Source organism: Prosopis cineraria, unplaced genomic scaffold, assembly GCF_029017545.1.
Source record: "Prosopis cineraria cultivar Desert tree isolate PC_DT_omini unplaced genomic scaffold, ASM2901754v1 PC3, whole genome shotgun sequence".
Taxonomy (NCBI): Eukaryota; Viridiplantae; Streptophyta; class Magnoliopsida; order Fabales; family Fabaceae; genus Prosopis; species Prosopis cineraria.
In genome coordinates this window covers 23,926,652-23,942,953 of record NW_026555334.1, presented here as the reverse complement: position 1 = coordinate 23,942,953, position 16,302 = coordinate 23,926,652, and the positions used below count along the sequence as shown (strand labels likewise).

Sequence of the window (16,302 nt, the reverse complement as noted above, 5' to 3'; positions counted from 1 at the left end):
AAAGAATACTATTAGCATACTAAATTTTGAAAAGATCCAACGGACGGATTGAATTTTGTGCAGGTTACAAAATCAACACTGTAGCTGTCATGACAGCAATTTAATGCTGTCATGACAGCACCTCCAGACCAAATTCCGAAGTGCGTCGTTTCTCCGTCCGATATCCGATCGATGTGATTCCAAAGCCCACACGAAGCTTATAAAAGGTTTTACTTGTGACCCAAATTTTAGAGAAATCCAACGGTCGGATTAAGATTTGGACACCTAGATGCAAAAGTGCAGCTTTTTGGTAAAAACCATTTTCAAAATTGTCCAAATCTCATCCTAATGGTCACAAACCTGTGGGAACACTTTGGACACGTCAAATAAGATTAAAAACACCTGATAGAACATTCAAATGATGGAAAAACCCCATACATCAAAATTTGACCACCCGGGTGCCATTTCCCAAAATGGACCCTAAACCCCCAAAATGCACAAATCATACAAGAGTGGTCACAAATCAATCCAAATACCATGTATTTATATAAATATATATGCTAAACATTTTCACTTGGCTCAGAGCTCCTTGTGGGGCCCACGCACCCACTCTCTCTATCCAAGCTGTATGTTTTCCCATAGCACACCATTTGCAATGCAACCACTTTGCATTTGCTTATAAAATCACATATATATCAAAATAAAGATCTGCTTGTAATAGAAACTTGGTCTACTAAGTAAATCCATCAAAACCACACACCATAACCAAGTTTCCTAGCCACAAGTCTGCAAACAGACAAAAATTCATACACAAGCACACAATCCACACATATTCACACACACACACATAATCATATCCTACTGGCACCCTAATCTTAAATACATTACAATATATTTGCTCAAAAGAAAGGGGTTGCAGTTCTTTACAAATCACAAGCAAACCCCTAGCTTTGCTCTTTTCCCCGTCCACCACTGGATCCTTCGCCTGGACCTAGAATATTGAAAAGAAAGGGGTGAGACAACCACAGTCTCAGTAACAGTGAAATCTATATTGATTATTACAAAGTAAGCCATAATTAAATAAATGAATAATAAATTCAACATAGTATATAATTTAGCCATTTAAAATGCATGAATGCATGACCTAGGCCGGTATGGCCTTTCATGACCAACAGAATGCCCCTTGGCACTCTTTAACTCGCAGGTAAACCTTATACCTACTTGTACCTCCACAGGCACAAAACATAATCTAAGGCATGATCTAATCCACCGAACCGCCTATGCCCCTTCGACGTGAATCCTGAGCAGTCAAAGCTAACTCCCTCCCAGAGCCAGCCCGACTTACTCTCCATGTGAGGGCTACCTTGGCCTAGGCACTCAACCTCACACTTCATATGTCGGATTCCCTCCCCCACTGAGAGGTGTCGAACACTCAATACACTAACCACTTTAGTGCACTGAGCCCACAATACGTAAGACAACACTGAGTACTGACAGTGTGCCATAGAATATCAAAAATCCACACCTTCTCATTGGTGAACTCCCACCGAGATCATGCCTTTTACTCTTGTCTACCTTTCCTGAGTATTGACCATTCAACACTCTAAAGTAGTATAATATTTATAAATCTCATTTCCATAAAAACATTGTTATTAAACAATTAGAAAACATATTTGCACTATAATCAAAGTAGTACCCCATAACCCCTTATAAAGCACATTTAATCTTTTAAAACATGTAATGCATGATAACTAGTAATATTTATTCAAAAATAGCTAAAACAAAGTAATAAGAAATATAAATTCCCCTGTTACCTCAACCCTTTGGTACCAAAAGGGTTTCCCTTGTACAAAATAGGGCTCGGCTTGTTCCTTACTTCTCAATAAGTTCCACCAACAATTTTCTACAACATATAAGTGATCCACATCACTTATTATGAAAAATAGCATTAATGAAGACTATAACTCATACCACACAACTTGGCTCTATGAGTCATAATCCAACCTAATGGTCCATATATTAAACCAACCATTCACATAGTATCACTTAACCACCAAAACCATTTATTAGCCATCACTAGGCTAATTTTCAATTTATATAATTTTTTATCAATTAAAAACCTTCACTTAGTGTCACCAACTTTCACCATTAGCCCTTATAATGAAAACCAAACCTTAATTTAAATCTTATTGGGCTCAAATAGCAAAATTATAACTAAATCAATAAGCTTAAACCATTGAAGAGCAAAAACCCAATTTCTCAAGGTTTATTTTGTGCCCAAAACACCTCTTTTCATCCAATTATCCACTCAAAATATTAGATCACTATCTAGAAACTCAAAACATGCTCCCTAGGATCCAAAGAAATAAAAGCTTACAAGAATAAAGCCTTTGGGATCAAAATCCAAAAAATTTCCTCTTCCAAAAATTGAAGAAAATCAAGAGAAAGAGAAGAGGATTGAAGTAGGAAGTTTACCTATCGTGTAGCCGAGCTCGCAACGGTCGCAAAGACTCCTAGATCCAAGCCTAACTCCCTCCCTTTCTCTTCTCTTCTTCCTCTCTCCCTCTCATACGTTTCCTTTCCTTTCCTTTCCAACTCAATTTCTGCGTTTCTGCATCAATTTGGGTCTTTAAATTGCTGGTCAAAAAGTTTGGGGAAAATTACAAGAAAGGGCCCAACATTTTTTATTATTGCACAAAAGCCCGGGTCAACTTTGGTAATTTTTCCCATAGTTAAAAATAAATAAAACCAAACTTTTGCTTAGTAAAATTCAAACTCTGGGCCTCTATTAAATTATTCTAAATTTTAATTTAATTATAGATATTTTATTTTATTTTTATTTATTTTTTTTAAATAAATTTGAGTCTTAAAATTTTTAGGATGTTACAACTTGCCAGTCTAAAAGTTCTGCTATCATTTTGATAGCAAAATGTTAAACTTCTGGCGTGCACCATTTCCATATATAATGTCCGATCGGAATGATTCAAGCGCCCACATGAAGCTTATCTCATAATCTAGCTAATGAGAAAAGGTTTGGACACAATCTAATGGTTCGATCAAAATTTAGACACCCAGGTGTAAAAAGTCATTTTTTTGGAAATTTTGAGCACCCAAGCACTCAAATCGATCTCTTTCTCTTATTAGACCACACAAGGCCTTGAACCAAGTCTAAAAGGACCTATTACACTTGATTAATCATAATATATCACATACACACACATATATTAAAATTTGATCCCTTAACGGTCAATTTTCACATTTCACAACTTTTCACAATTTGTTACAACGTGGCACAACTTGGCACTTTCTCAACACATATTAACATATAATCACATCCATAACATATTCACAATTCAATCTTAGCCCTAAATTACTCATTTCATCATACGAGTTTAAAATCTTTTCTATTTATTCGTTTTAAGTCCATTACTACTCGATTATCACTTTATATCACCTTAACCAATCTCATTTTAGTTAAACAAGATTTTCACCCTAAAATCTCCTTGAATTAGGGCCAAATTGAGCCTACGAGTTTAAAATTCTATTATTCAACTCTAAACTAGTCGTAAAGCTCTAATTTAACTCCCGAGAACCTTTTTATTACTATTGGGCAAGAATCAAACCCTTAAAATTTCACCGATTCAATTTCCCTATAACTTATATTTAGAGAAATTTGGGTAGAATGGAGGGTAAGGGTTATACGTAGCTTACTCACTAAGTTACTGATCAGAAGCACCTTCCACGACTCTAAAATATCTTATCCTAGCATAGCAGCCCTTCTCTTCTCCTTCCATGTGTTTCTGATTTCTCCCTTCTAAAATTCATCAAATTTCATGACTTAAAAACTTACTTTCTAGTCCATGCACCGCGGCACACATAGCACTAGCCTCGGCATATGGCACAATGAGAAGAATCCTTACTATGCGTACACATTTCAACCTAAAACGTGATCCTTCCACCTATATCTATTCATTTAACATCCCCAAGATACAAATCATCAACTAATCACCCAATCTCTAATCCTATACTAATTATCAATTTACCCCTAATCAACATCAAATCACAAGATTAAGAAATTTAGGATGTTACAATTTTGGGCCTTCAACTAAGTCCAAAAGGATTGTATACACTTGATTAACACATTAAATCACATATATCACATCATTTACTCAAAGTGACCTCCCAATGCCACATTACACAATCATGGGCTTATATGAGGAATACACAAATAATCACAAATATACATAGACCTGTTCCACTATCAACTATCTAATTCTTACATATAGGTCTCCACCTCACCATATGGTTGGAAATCATAATATACTCAACTCTTCCAAATGGAGCTTAGCCTCACCATTTGTGTTAAATTCTCAAATATATATACAATTCACAATTAATTTCACATTTAACACATATGTACAAGTGGAATAAGTTACATAATGACATACACTTGATTGATTAGCATCTAGGCTTACCCATGTACCCACTATTGGGGCACCCTCAATGAGATACAATATCTCAAATATATATATACACATCCAAGCAAGTTTTCATTCACAATTCATATTTTCATATTCACATACACTTATGCATCCTAGTTGGCAACTTAAACCTTAACAACATATTATACATTCATTTCACTCAATGTAGTCATACCATTATCAAGTGAAGCTACTCTTTGCTCACTTCCTTTCCCAGCCTTCTTGTGCTCTTTTCACCTGTGTACAAAAGTAATAGAGTGAGACATACGTCCTAATAACTCAGATATAACCTAAATATTGGTTAGTAAACAAAATCATAAACAAGAGATAAAGCAATATGTTTTTTAGTAAAAGCAATATCATATGCATATATAAGAATTCATTCTCATCAATCTCATCATGATCATGCTCATGCATTCCTAGTTCCATCTAGTTAAGCAATTTCTATGCTTGGACCAAGACTTCCGGTCACATAGAACAGGGCCCACCATACCTCTGCTCAGACCGGGTATCCTTTTCACGCATAGGTGGTCTCTTAGGTCTGTCGTGGTAGAGTCAAGCTCTATGCTTGACATCTTTAGGGTGTCCTAGCCTTACACAGATAAGGACCTCGACCCCCTATCCTAGTTTAGGTATACTCATGGATCATTCATTATCCTAGGTCTGTCATGGCGGAATCATGCTCTACACTCGAGATCTTTAGGATCTCCTAGGTCTGTCTCAATGGAGACAAGCTCTATGCTCGAGATCTTTAGGACTTCCTAGACTTACCCAAAGTAGGGCCGCAACCCCTTACCCTTAGGGTATACTCACAGATGCAATACGTATGTTTATGCGTATGCCTCTTTAAATTCATTTCAATCAATACACATGCACCCGCATGCATATTCTTTCACAATACTGTTACTCTATCAGTTCATAACACAATACATATAGTTATATAAAAATACTTGTAAATAATTTCAGAAACTAACAAGTAAAGAGGTTACTCCAGTTACCTTTTAACCTTGCTATCAAAGGTTACCAATCACAGAGGACTTCTAAGTTATAGATTCTCACAAGCAACATCACAGGTGCTCAATCTACAAAACATAATGTCCTCAGGTCAATTCTCAACACTTAGTATAGTTATTGATTCAACTAAATCAAATCTCGTAACATGTAAAACAGTTCAACTAACACCTTTTGAATTTATAAGTCTACCATTTATAGTGATTGGCCCTATAAGCTACTCAAATGACCATAATAACATCCTAAATCAATTATCCAACCAATTTTACCATTTTAACCTAACTTTTTAGGTTAATTGAGCCTAAATTCTTAAAGCTCAACTATTTAATTCTAGACTAGTCATAAAACCTGAATTCCTTATTCGATAGCCCTTTTTAAACCTTTCGTTTAGATTCCAACAACTTAAAACTTCCTGATTCAATTTCTTAACCAATTAAATTCATTGAAATAGGGTAGAAATGGAGCTTAGGGCTGTATATTACTTACCTAATAATTTACTAGCAGAAGCAGACTCTCGATAGTTAGATAATTCTTACCTTAATAAAGATGAACTGTTCCTCCTCTCAAATGTGTTTTCCACCACAGCAGACTCTGGATAGTCGGATAATTCTTGCCTTAATAAAGAAGAACTCTTCCTCCTCTCAAATGTGTTTTCCACCACTGTCTCTTCTAATTTCAGGAGCTAATCATGTTAGCTTTAAGTAAAATCTGTGCAATACACCATGGCGTATATAGCTTTCACCGCGGCGTATGGCATAGTAAGGTTAATTTCACTTGTGCTCACTCGTTATGCCTCGAACTTCTATTCTACCCTTCAATCCTACCAATACCATAGCCAATCAACACAAAACACTAACTCAACATCTAAACCATAATCAATCCACTAATTACTAATTTAACCTTGATTAGCAACTAGTTTTTTCAAGATTGAAAATTAGAATGTTACACTACTAGTCATACTCAAGGCATATGAGACATCTAGTTGAGTACACAGTGTGCCATACATGATAGATCTAATTGCTGAGGCATATAGAACCTTACTTATGTGATATCACTGATTTCATCTACCAGGACTGTAACAGCCCTCACCCCACCCTCCCGGGGGTCTTTTGGACTAGGCTCAACCTACCTCATGGCAGCACAGGCTAGCTTTCCCTAAGGAGATACTTAGGTAATTCCTCACCCTATCAAAGAGGTCTTTTGGAGCCTTTCCAGACTCGAACCCCCAACCTCTACCACCTTAATAAAGTTGAGGGTAAGTCTGGTATTATTGAGTCATTGAGCCTAGTCCAAAAGACCCTCAAGAGGGTAGGGTGAGGGCTATAACATGAAAGGCACTTTACTCAATAGTACCAGACCTAGCCTTAACTTCTTTAAGGTGGTAGATGTTGGAGGTTCAAGTCTGTAGGGTGAAGAATAACTCAAGTACTACCTTAGGGAAAGTTGGGCCCGCTGCACGAGTGGTTAAGGCTCTAATCTAAAAGACCCTTGGTGGGGTGGCGTAAGGACTGTTACAAGGACACTGGTCTTTATTGAGATGAATGCCATGTGATGTAACATCTCAAATTTTTTATTCTTGCATTAATTCTAATTAGGAAATGAATTAGTAATTTAATATTAGAGTTCTAGATGGTGGAGTGATATTTTCACTTTTAGGGATTTTATATGAACAGATAAGAGTGGAAGAATGGCATTACGAAGTAGAGAGTGTGAGTACAATAAGCAGTTCCCTCATTGTGCTACGTGTTGCGACTTGTGCAGGAATATGCCGTAGCATATGGCATAGAATTTTGGTTAATTAGTACATGTCTAGCTTGTGAAATCAGAAGGAAATAGAGAAAAAAGAGCGTGAGGTTGGAGAAGAAGGAGATCTTTGTTAGGGCTAGCTATTTCGGGAACAAGGATGATGTTTCTGACCTATTACTTATCCGGTAAGTCTCGTACTACCTTAACCTCTAATTCTACCCTCTTTTCTCTTAGTTTAAACTATTGAGAAATTGAATTCTAAAGTTTTAAGGAGATGATTTCTTACCCTATAGAAATAGAAAGGTTCTCTAGAACTAAACTAGTACTTTATGACTGGTATGAATCAGAATGATAAAGCTTTAAAGTTATAGGCTCAATTTATCCTAATCTAGAGAGAGAATAATGAGAGAAATTTGGTTATGGAAAGGTTAATATTTGAATTGAGTGATAGTTAGTTGTAATACATGTGAATGAACATGAATAAGAAAAATAGTAGTGATTAGGTGCTTAATTTATTATAATTAGCACTTTTAGTTAATAAAAAATAATTGACTTTGGTTGTCAATTTAGTGTAGATTCTTGTGTGTGACTGTTATTAGTAGGAATGGGACATGGGTAAGGATATAAATGAGTAACCCTTTCTTACGAACAAAAGGGTTGAGGTAACCATATAGTTTATTATGTTTATTAATTATTATAACTGTGTAAAAGTAATTGCATAATTGTGAAATTGAGGTTTTTGTTAGTTTCTATCCATGATTTTACATTGTAAATGGTTTTATCATGAAATTGATTTGTAATATAGAAATTTGATGATCATTAGTTTAGATTGATCTATATAAATGTATATATATGTGTGTGTGGTGTAAATTGTAGAAAAGCAATGAAACATATGTAAAAAGCATGATCATAGAGGGTGTGAATTCACCCAAGATATCTGTGGATGTGTTTGTATGGAGATGGGAGTGAACAAATCCGTATAATCAGGCTGATACCATGGGACATCCAGTATAGCATTATACGGGCTGGTATCATGGGTAATTTGGTACAGCATTATATTAGGACTATTACCATGGGACATTCAGGTAGTCTGGAAACTCCTTAGTACCCGTTAAGGTATAGTTATGAGTCAATAATGCCTCTATCACAAGTGTGTGAGATAAGGAAAACCATAGTCCGTAGGTGGGATAGATTACTTTTGGCTAGGTGTTTTTACCACTAAAGGTGTGCTTAGGTCAATATGTGGTTAATCCATTAGAGCTTATGGTTTCATGTCGGAGAGCTTTGAAGGCTCGGTGGATAGATGAACATACTATGATTGGAAATTATGCAAAAATATTTTTGAAAAGAAGAAACTCTATAAGTATTTGATAAATATATGTATGAGCTATTACTTTGACGTGGTTATTTGTATTAATGGGCATTAAATGAGTTATATTGGTTATTGAGATTTTGATCTCACCTGTGCTTATTTATATTTTTTAGGCTCTGGTACTAATGGTGCAAAAGAAAAGAATTTGGGCCAAGAGTATAGATTTCTACTGAAAGCCCATTGTAAAATAGTGTAAAGAATGTTTTAGCTAAAAGTATGGAACATGTGTATAAGTTTCCATAGGAACAAATAATCCATGAGCATGTGTAAAATTGTGAATGTTTGTGTACATGTGGTTTTGGTATCCTAGCCCATTATGTGTGTATGTGTGTATGTGATGGAAATGACTATATAGGCTAGTAGATGAATGTGTATGTGTAGAAGTGATGGTGTATGTTATGTGTAAGTTTTAGCCTGATTTACAGAAAGCAAATGAAAAATGTGAAGTTGCCCAAATTATGTGTTATGGGTAATTTACAGGCTAAATGTGTATACATGTATTATATAGTGTATGTCACTGTTTGATCAAGTGTTATTTGTTCGTTTGGATATTATCAAGGCCCTAGAAGTAGCTAATGACTAGTGGTTTCATTTAGTGATGCTTAAGTGGAAAATTTAGACATAAAATGGTCAAAATATACTTAGGTGTCTAATTTTTAAATGGAATCTCAAATTTAAGTGAAACTAATGTCATTAGTTAGATTATGAAACCAGCTTCATGTAGGCACTAGAATCACTCTAATTAGACATCGGATGCAAAAATGGCACACATCCAAAATCCACATCAAATTTTGAAATTTGACAGTAAAATTTTGGTATGTACGCCGCAGCGTATGTATCAACGTAAGACAACATGCTACAGTGCATGGCACAGAGCATGTTGCTGAGATCCCTATGCCACATGTCATGGTGCATGCTGCACAAGCTATGACATATGGCTACTTTTTGTGTAAATTTTGATATTTTGAGTTAATTTCTATTAAGATCTACTTATCTATGATTGAATGCTTCCGTTGTGTGTTATTTTCAATAACTTAAATGGTTACTATAACGAGATTTTCAAAAGTTTTACATTAGGATCCTAAAGCTTTTAATGTTATTTTAATGAATAGATCACATGGAAGATTATATGGTAATGTCGTTAGGGCATTACATGAGACATGGTGATGTAACCCCTCTTTGAATCCTACATACTGAACCTATGCAGTATCTTGTCTGTGTATGTGTCCTGACTTAGGTCTATAAGCCTTTTGGATCTAACTCTATGGATCCTAATCCCTAGGATGTAAGTGGCTTCACCTAAGTCCTTCATAGAGAAAGATTTTTCTAACTAAGGCTTGACATCTGTAAGGTAGGAATATCATTCCCAATGAGTAAGATGTCATCTATATATAGCACTAGAAATATAACTATGCTGCCATCAATCCTTTTATAAACACAAGGTTCATCGATGTTTTAAATGAATCCAAACTCTTTGATTACTTTATCAAAATGTTGATTCCAACTTTAAGATGCTTGCTTCAATCTATAAATGGATCTTTGAAATTTGCACACCTTACTAGAATCATTTGGATGCACAAAACCTCCAAGTTATGTCATATGCACTTCCTCAAGTAGACATTCATTAAGGAATGCTGTTTTAAAATCTATCTGCCATATTTCATAGTCATAATATGTTGTAATAGCAAGGAGCATTCTGATTGATTTGGCGATTGCAACTGAGAAAAGGTTTCATTATATTCTACACCATGAGTTTGGGTGAATCCTTTTGCAACCAATCATGCCTTGAAGTCACTTACTTTGCCATCCATGTCAGTTTTCTCATTGAAAACCCACTTGTGTCTTATGGTTTTTATACCTGCAAGCGGATCGACTAATGTCCACATCTTATTATCATATACAAATTGCATTTTAGACTTTATTGCATTTAGCTATTTCTTAGAATTTAGCCCCATTATTCCTTCTTAGTAGGTGGTTGTCTCATTGCTTTCAATAAGCAACACATCACGACACTCATTAATTAGAAATCCATATCTCTGAGGCTAATACCGTATCATATTAGACCTTCATGGGCCTTATGTTGTTTAAGCAAACTTAATTGCTTCTTGCAAGTCTTCTTGGTTTTTCATTTATGACTCTATGCTATTTTTTAGTTCTTAAATTTCTTCAAGATGTATCTTGCTCACATCGATCCTTTTAGAGATAAATTCTCTTTCTAGAAAGATACCATTTCAAATTTCAAACACTTTGTTATTAATGGGATTGTAGACATAGTATCCTTTTGTTTCTTTAGGATAACCCATAAAAACAAACTTTGTGAATTTGGGTGCTAACTTGTTTGAGGCGTGTTTCTTAACACATATACCTCACATTCCTAAATCTTGAGAAAAGATAAACTAGGCTTCTTCCCAATCCATATCTCATATGGTGTCTTTTTAATGGCCTTAGATAGAACACAGTTCAATGTGAATGCAGCTGTTTCTAGTGCATAGCCCCAAAAGGATGGTGAAAGATCTACTTGACTCATGATGGATTAAATCATATCTAATAGCGTCTAATTTCTTTGCTTAAAAATGCCATTCCATTGTGGTATTCCTGGAGGAGTTAATTGTGAGACTATCCCACAACTCCTGAGATGATCAATAAATTATTGGCTTAACTATTCACCTCCTCGATTAGATCAAAGAGTTTTAATAGTCTTGCCAAGTTAGTTTTGTATTTCATTTTGGAATATTTTGAACATTTCAAAAGATTCAGATTTGTGTTTCATTATGTAGATATATCTATACCCACTATAGCCATCAATAAAAGTAATAAAGTATAGATAACATTGTCTGACAATTGTACCTATTGGTCCACATGCATCTATATGTATGAGTCCCAATAAGTTATTAGCCCTCTCATTATGCCTAGTAAAAGATGCTTTTGTCATCTTTTCTAATAACAAGATTCGTAAGTGTTATAAGATTCAAAATCAAATAAGTTGAGAAGTCCATCTTGATGGAGCTTAGAAATGCATTTCTCATTTATATAGTCAAGATGACAATGCCATAGATGTTTTCATTACTATAATGTTTCAAATTTAAAAGATAATGATCAAAATGCAAATCACCATGAGCATAAAAAATGTCATTTTGATAAATAGAACATTTACCATTCTGGTAATGGAAGTATAACCTTCCTTATCCAAATAAGAAAGAGAAACAATGTTACTACTCAAAGTAGAGACATAATAGCAATTGTTCAAAACTAACAAAAGCCTACTGGGCAAAACTAATTCATAAATGCCTATGGCTAAAGTAGTAACTCTTGCTCTATTTCGAACTCGTAGGTCTACTTCACCCTTCATTAGCTTTTTATTGTCTTTGGGCTACTCATTTGTACAAATGTGAGAACCATATGTAGTATCTAATACCCATACAGAAGAAGTAAAAAGGTGAATGTCTATAACATAAATACCTAAAGGAGTAGTCCCCTATCCTTCTTCTTTGTCAGATCTTCTAACTAGAGCTTACAGTTCCTCTTTCAATTATCAGGTTCATTGCAAAAGAAACAAAATCCTTCCTTTAGAGGCTTGGTTTTGGGCTTGTTTAACTCTTTGGTCTTACCATCTAAGCCTTTACCTTTTCCATTGCCCTTGCCTTTGCTTTTTTATTTCATACCCTTTCCTTTTTGAACCATCAAAATAGTACTAGGCTTTTTCTTAATGTTTTACTCAGTAGTTTTAAGCATCCCATACAATTATAAAATGGATTTCTTCATGTCGTTCATGTTATAGTTCTGAACAAACTGGTCATAACTTTTCGGGAGTGAGTTTAAGATCAAATCTATAGCTAACTCCTAACTTAGGAGAAATTTGAGCCTCCTAAGGTGATTAATGTAGCTCTTCATTTTTAAGACATAAGTGCTAACTGATGCACCCTCGATCATCTTGCAAGAATGTAAGCCCTTTATGATCTCATACCTCTCTTGCCTTGCCTGTTGCTGGAACATTTCCTTAAGATGTATAATCATCTCAAAAGCCTCCATATGTTCAAAATCTCTTTGAAGTTCTGGAACCATGATAGCTAGCATTAGGCATCCTACTATTAGATAGAGAGGCGCAGTGGAAGATTAAAATTTTAAAATCCCTATCATGATATGGACCGAACAAACTCATTTAAGTCAAGATGAATAGAAGAGTTACCTTTTAATTCTTCAAACTTGGCGCATCTTCTCTTTAAGAGTTTGGATCTCAGGAGCTGATAATGTACATCTGCTTCCTCTACTAGTGTTCACACGAATAGCTCACTAACTCGAATAGCATGCTAGCGCTCCCAGCGTTCGTTCTTCTTTGAACGTTAGTTTTCTTTCTATAGGGTGTTTCATGGCTCTCAAAGTGTTTTTGCCATCAGAACCTTTCTAAATCTCTCGTCCTTCATCAAGGACATCCCTATCTATATATATTATATAGATAAGGGTTTTCGTCTTCCACTTAAAAGGCCCACAAAAATATAATTAAATTTATCTCATAAATTTAATCTATAATATCATATCTAATTCAAATTTATTATATAAATTTAAATTATAAAACTGATATGATATTCTCTCATATCATGTTAGTTAATAAATTTAATCTATCATATAAAATTAAATTTAAAACTAATATAATATAATAAAATATAATATAATATATATCACATATACATATTATATTATATTTATACGAATATATATATATACACATACATATTTTGAAAAAATATATATACATTATATTATATATATTTAATTTTATATATCATATACATATATCATATATATATATATCGCTAATATATATACACATATGAAAATATATATATATATATATTTCAAATATATATATAATTATATTTTAAATTTGATATAAATATATATATAAATATTTATCAAATAAATATTCAAATATATATATATATATATATATTTATATATATATGTATATAATTCATTCACCCTATATTACATTTATTGAATCTAGACATATTCCAGATTCAATGAACTTAGATATTATAGCTTGAGTTGAGTTGTTCTTGTGTGCGACCTATAAGCCTATATGAAATTGGCAGTAGGCTAATTACGCTATTAGCCCACAAGTCACAAGTAACCTCTAGCAAAACATTGCAACTACCCAATTCACATGGGAATCGATGTTTCAATGTTACTATCATGCAACTATATTACATCCCTTTTATCACACAATATTTCGGTCAAGTATGATACATGGAATTGTCAATCTCCTTTACTCGACCGTTACTTTCTCGATCTCTGAGTAGACTAACAATAGTAATGGAAAAACTCTTTCCATTATAGTATGGTCATATATTTTCTCAGTCTTACTCATCGAGAGGCCCAGTAATAGCTCTCACTTAATGTGAGGGATAAATTTCATCTTGACCACTCATATTCTTCTGCATAAATATCACTAAACTAAATCATAGCCTTTATGATCACCCAATCAAAAGTGACTTTTAACTAGGTCAAAGTTCAATTGTCATCATGTAGAAATCCATGATGATCTCAAGTAAAAGTGTTTAGTGATATAGTTACATATGAGATAAGCTTATGACTTGTACCATGCAGCTTTCTCATAGTGGGTCGGTCCAGCACCTTGTACTCTTTCAAGTGCCTATGACTTTAATTTGTATCTTTATAACTAATCAAAGTTACACTAGTCTTGTTTCATCTATGATCCCTCAAAGATGACCAACTAGGGACATTTAGGACAATCACTATAGTTTGTCCAAGGATACAATTATCATATTGAACATGTAATTGATATGATAAAAAAATAGAAATTCATTAAATAACAATGTGCATAGTATAATGATTGGCCCTAGGGCACAATTTCCAACACCTACATCCACCAAGTCATAGGTGTGCGTCATATAAGCATCCCTTTGAGCTCTTGGAGCATTGTTCACAGGCTCTTCAAGAACGGATTCATCTAGGACATATGCCTTTTTTTTTTTGCTTGAGAACAATTCTCAAGTTCTTAACTAGTCAAGAAAGTTTGTCTTTCTCAAGGACCGATCACAATAACAGTGTAGTAGTGTTACTAGTCGATATGATTCTATACTAATAAAATACACAAAGTTAATTTTATATCTCCCACTAAAACTAACAATCCTCAAAATTTGATTAGTGGGCTAAGACCCATATTTCACTTAAATTTAAGTCCGCTTTGGTAGGACACTTAAAATTAAGTTATTTAGGGAGGTAACTCATTTACCAATTATATTACATGTAACTCTTAGATCTTTATGGGATTCAATTATCATATGATCTAGCATGTTCAATCTAATCTAATGCCTTGAGATCTAAAGTTATTTTGATAATCTCAATTAAGTCAAACGATAATGAATTTTTGTGAGTAGAACCATTACTCACGCTTGTCTCACTAAGATAACCTAGATGTATCCACTTTGGTGGAACCTACAATTGAGTGATCTAGGTTTTGACAAATGTTTATTAATTGACAGTATTATGACTTAAGATTTTGATTAGATGGTTTGATTTATAAATTTAGAAATCACATAAAATAAAATGCAATTGTATCTTATACAAAATTATGCATATTATGATCTAATTAAAAGCATAATTAAAATGTGACACAGCATGACTCACCTAACTTATGTCCTTCCCAAGCCAATGAGAGGACCTCTCTAAGAAAATAAATTACATCAAGAAACCTCATTTATACATACGAAGAGATTGAGATGATAAGAGAATGTGCATTCAGAGTTTATAAAGAGAGGCACAACACACAAACCATATTTAAAAATTTTCAATCCATTTAAAATTAAAGCTATATGTTCACCATATCAAAACAACTTCAAGTCAAATAAAACACAGTAGTTGATAAAATTTGAGTGGAAAAAAAGCTTGAATAAACTGTTGTTAATTTAAAATGAGTTATTGTTAAAACTTAAATTGATACTTGTTGATAAAAAAAAATAACCCAAATTAACAATTATTCATTCCTCTTTTGATAATAAGTAATCTTTGATTAATATAATTTTCTCCAACGATTCTTGATTGATATTTTTCCATATTATTATCGGAGTGACCTCAAAACTTTTTCCTTTTTAAAGGGTTTCCCTGACTTGCCATTATGAATCAACCAGGATATAAAAAGTGAGATAAATCATGTTTTAAATCCAAGAGTTGCTGGCCCTGAAGGATCATTGATTGGAATTCCTGGTAATCTTTTGTTGCATTCTTTCTTTGCTCCAATTGACTTGCATTAATCTACTTGAAGTAGTTAGTGAGCATGATTTGATCTGAAAATAATTTTCTCTTTGCATTACTCTTATGGTGAAGAATGTTTTGGAATTTAACATGTACATTTTCACATTGTTGTTTGACCATCTTCACACAAAGATTTAGTCAACAGGAGATTTCTTTTTGTTAGGATCGAATCAAGGTGACAACAATTTGACTCTCAAGGGGTGGCCACTTAAAGTAAGTAGTTTTCTATCCTCTTTTTTTTTTATTTAAATTGGATATATTAGTTTGGGCCATGTATCTGGTCTTGCAAATTTGATAAATGATATATCCTCCCTTAGAGTTTCAATATATTGGAGGTTACTCTGCTCTTACTGTATCTCTGTGTCCTACAAAATCTTCATCTGTTAGAAAATGTGACCTATTATCTAAAGCCTCGAGCACTGTACTTAGTAATCTACAGTC

At 33.9% G+C, this 16,302-nt stretch overlaps 1 pseudogene; it reads left to right on the top strand.

The window, feature by feature from the left end:
- Window positions 1–8,160: 8,160 nt before the first annotated feature.
- Window positions 8,161–16,302, top strand: part of LOC129305456 (transcriptional corepressor LEUNIG-like) — a 34,371-nt pseudogene continuing 26,229 nt past the window's right edge.